The following is a 4878-nucleotide window of genomic DNA, read 5'->3' on the forward strand; positions in this document are numbered from 1 at the left end:
GACATAAAACTATTTTTCTAGTTGAAATTTAGACATTGGGGCCGAAATCCACCTAGTGGCCCAACCCCCTCTTGTTTTTTTATTTAATTTTGAACAATTTTCCTTTATGTTTGGATTATTTGTTGGTGATTTTTTTTTTTTTGGATATTAAGTTTTTAATTAATTACCATCCTTGAACACTTCAAATTATTTTGAATGGATATTTGTTTTTAGAACTTTTATGCATGTGGTCAATTCAAATTAATTTTCATTCTTGGTATGACTAGTGGGGAATTTAGTTGTTTGGCAGATAATGCAACCACGCACATCGTTTTTCGTGAACACATCTATTTCACTAACTTCATACCTAAGAATGCACATCTGACAACCCTCTCAGGCCCTTCCAACCTGATTGAAGGATACGGTAATGCACGTATAATGTTGTCCAATGGTACAAGTTTGACCATTGATGAGACACTTTATTCTCCGCGTTCCGGAAGAACGTTGTTGAGTTTCAGGGAGATTAGAGTAATAATTACAATACTGAATCCTATGTAGAAAATGGAGTTGAATTTCTGTACATAACTTCATACGAATATGGCTAGAAGCGTATTCTAGAGAAGATAAAGCGTATCCTGAGTGGTTCGTATACTACGACCATACGTCCCGTAGAAAGCCATTATGTGGTCGGCCCTACCTCTGGGACCATGCACAAAATTACACTTTGGCATGATCGTTTAGGACACCCTGGACAAACAGCGATGCGTTGTATCCTTAAATCTTCACACGGGTATCCAATAACACGAAGTTTAGGTTCAATTCAAGAAATTGCATGTGAAACCTGCTCCATGGGAAAACTTATTATTAAGTCTTCTTATGACAAGATTCGTTCGAATCGTCCTATTTTTTCTACAAAGGATTCAGGGGGGCATTTATGGACCGATTCACCATCCATGCGGACCATTTAGATATTTTATGGTTTTGGTTGACGCTTCCACACGTTGGTCATACTTATGCTTGTTGTCCACAAGGAACGTTGCGTTATCCAAACTATTGGCTCATGTTATCAAGCTGATGGCTCACCAACCTGATTATCCGATCAAATTTATTTGATTAGATAATGCTGGAGAATTCACATTTAAAACTTTTGATGACTATTGCATGTCGGTTGAGGTTGAAGTTGAACATCATGTACCTTATGTTCGCACCCAAAACGGCCTGGCAGAGGCATTCATTAAACGCTTACAAATGATTGCTCAACCGTTGGTCATATGTACCAAGCTCTCGATCGTTGCTTGAGGCCTAACAATATTGCACATAGCTATGTTGGTTCGCCTGAGGCCTGTTGCGACCCAACCATATAGCACCTTTCAGTTGGTTACCAGATACGAACCCGAAATATCGCATCTGCGCCTTTTTGGTTGTGCGATGTATGTGCCAATTTCGCCGCCTTTACTTACAAAAATAGGGCCTCAGCGAAGGATGAAAATTTATGTCGGATATGATTCTCCTTTGATTATTCGTTACTTAGAACATTTGACAAGCGATATGTTTACCACTCGTTTCGCGGATTGTCACTTCTATAAGACATTTTTCTCGTCGTTAAGGGGAGATAAGAACGTCAACATTCCTAAAGAATGACTCAAATTATCATGGACGACTCGCACTTTATCTCATTTAGATCTCTGTACCGCTCAGTCTGAGACTAAAATACAACGCATATTAGATATTTAGAGCATAGCTCAGAGCATGCCAGATGCTTTTACCGGTCTAGTGCGAGTGATAAGATCCCATATTTCAGTTGCAAATGTGCCTGCAAAGATGGATGTACTAAATGTACGACGGACTTCTCTCCTAGAGGCTCGGGATGCCACTTTGGCAGATCCACATACATTAGCGGCTAGCCAATCATTTGTCCCTACACAAAAGCGTGGCAGACCTCTTGGTTCAAATGATTCACACCCCGGGAAGAGGAAACCCATGACATAAGCACGTGAAGAGCTTATCATGAATTCGATTATCGCTTACTCATTCATGATGAAATTCTAGATTATGGAAGCGTCCTTAAATAGGTGAATCCACCTCTTGAGAATCGTAAGATTTCGGTCTATTATGCTAGCTTAGATGATGTTTGGTGTAGAAATAAGATGAATGCATTAGCATATGCAGTAGCTACTGAGATCATGTTGAGCAATGACATTAAACCTCGTTCTGTTGGTGAATGTCGACGTAAAACCTATTGGTCATACTAGAAATAAGCAATCCAAGTTGAACTTGATTCGCTTGCAAAGCGTAAGGTGTTTGGACCTGTAGCTCATACTCATCCAAAAGTGAAGCTCGTTGGCAACAAGTAGGTTTTCATTTGTAAGCGTAATGAGAAAAATGAAATTATGCGTTACAAAGCTCGTCTTGCTATGCAAGGCTTCTCACAACGCCCCGAAATTAACTATGATGAAACTTATTCATACTTTTCGGTACCTTATCAATTTGGTAGTTTCCAAAAAACTAAGTATGCAGCTGATGGACGTAGTAATTGCGTATCTCTATAGGGATCTTGATACGGAAACTTATATGAAAGTTCCCGAATGACTTACATTGATTGGATCAAATATTTCCAAACCCTAGAACATGCTCTCAATTTGGTTGAGGCGTTCACTATACAGTTTGAATCAATAAAAAAAAATGTGGTATAATCGTCTGAGTGAGTATTTGACTTGTCAGGGATATGTGAATAATGAACTATGCCTTTGTGTGTTCATTAAGAAGTCATATTCCGATTTTGCGATAGTTGCAATTTATGTCGATGACATGAACCTCATTGGAACTCCTGAGAGCTTGCGAGAACTGCCGTGCACCTAAAGTCAGAATTTGAGATGAAAGATTTAGGAAAGACTATATTATCTCGGTCTCGAGATAGAGCACCATTTGGATGGAATCTTAGTACATAAAATGAACTATACCCAGAAGTTGTTACGCCGCGTTAATGAGGATAGAGCGAAGCCTTCGAGTACTCCTATGGTTGTTCAATCATTAAATGCAAAATGAGATCCCTTCCGTCCGAAGGAGGATGATGAAGAAATTTTGGAACCTGATGTTCCTTATCTAAGTGCGATAGGCGCTTTATTGTACTTAGCTCAATGCACCAGACCCGACATCTCCTTCGCTGTTAATCTATACAGTAATGCACCAACACACAGACACTGGACTGGTGTTAAAGACATTTTCCACTACCTTAAGGGTACTATGGATTTGGGCTTGTTCTATCTTTACGAATCCGCGAGTGATGTCGCACACCCTTATCTCAAGTCGATTCTTGGCTTATCGGTTATGATGACGCATAATACTTATATGATCCGCACAAGGCGCACTCTCAAATGGGTTATGTCTTTACCATTGGAGGCACCGCAATCTTTTGGAGGTCAACTAAACAGATCTTAGTTGCCACTTCATCTAACCATGCTGAAATTCTCACCTTACATGAAGCAACTCGGGAATGCTTTTGGTTGAGAGCAACTGTGGGCCGTAATCGAAGCTCCTGCGATCTTTACCCTATCGTTGATGTCCCGACGATGATTCATGAAAACAACGCATCATGCATCGAATAGCTCAAGAAGGGTTACATCAAATGAGACAACACCAAGCACATTACGCCAAAGTTCTTATTCTCACATCAACAACAAGAGCATTAGAAGATTGAAGTCACGCAAATCCATTCACAAGACAATCTAGCCGACCTCTTCACCAAATCACTACTGAAGGCGACGTTTCAAAAGCTTGTTCAAGGAATTGGAATGCGTAAATTTTCTGAGTTGTAACATTGCTAGTTCTCTTTGGAGTTGTATCAAACTCAGGGGGAGTGTCCTAAAGTATATTTGTTTGATCTTAATGTACTCTTTTTCCCTACGATTAGGAGCATTTTTCCCATTGAGTTTTTGCTACCTAACGAGGCACCCACTTTAGGTTGATCATATACCTGATACGTCCTGTAGACGTTTCATTTGACTTTGCATTTCTCATGCATTTTTCCTTAGACTATGAGTTTTGTCCCTACTCGGGTTTTTACCATAGCCATAGGATTGTTTGTGAGACTTACTTTCTTATGCAAGTTCATGTCTTATTGAGAATAAAATCAGTGCCAACGAGTTGACTTCCTCAACCTCTACATGATGTACTTGAGTATTTACACACTCAAATGGGAGTGTTATAAACTTCTAGTTTAAATGTGATTGTGCAAATCCTAGATTAGATTTGATTCTACTTATTTTTTTTCCTATATGGACTTGTATTCCTTGGAAGATAAGAATTTCTTCTCTCTCTTATTACTATAAATAAAGGCACTGCATAGGGGGGATAACACACATTCCTCTACACAACCCTACAAACACATCTCTCTCTATTTTCTCTTTCTATGCTGCTGGCCCCCTTCCCCTTGTCAAATAAAATACGCCTTAATACAAAATAAATTAAAATTGTTTAGGTTTTGATTTTTAGTTTTGATTTGCATTATGTTCCATTCTTTTACGTAATTTCTTCCACCACCTCTCCTCCATCATTCTTCATTTCTCTTGCATTCTTAATCCTTATCTCAAGAAAAATAAAAACTAATAAAAATCGAAAACAAAATAATATCAAACGAACCCTACAAGTTTCATTTCAACACACTAAATTAAAATTTACAAAACAATTAAATACCATACTCTAGTTTAAATAAAGTCTTGCTCTCCTAAGGTCTTGATTTTTTGAGGATCTGTGAGGACTAAATGCATATTAGCCACAAGATTATATTAGTCAACTTAAAATCCACAAACCATAAAAAAACTCATTTTCTTGTTTTGCTATATTAAGTTGTAAAATATTTTAAGCCTTTGGATCTAAACTAATATAATCTTGTGGTTAATA

Source organism: Malus domestica, chromosome 09 (genome assembly GCF_042453785.1).
Source record: "Malus domestica chromosome 09, GDT2T_hap1".
Taxonomy (NCBI): Eukaryota; Viridiplantae; Streptophyta; class Magnoliopsida; order Rosales; family Rosaceae; genus Malus; species Malus domestica.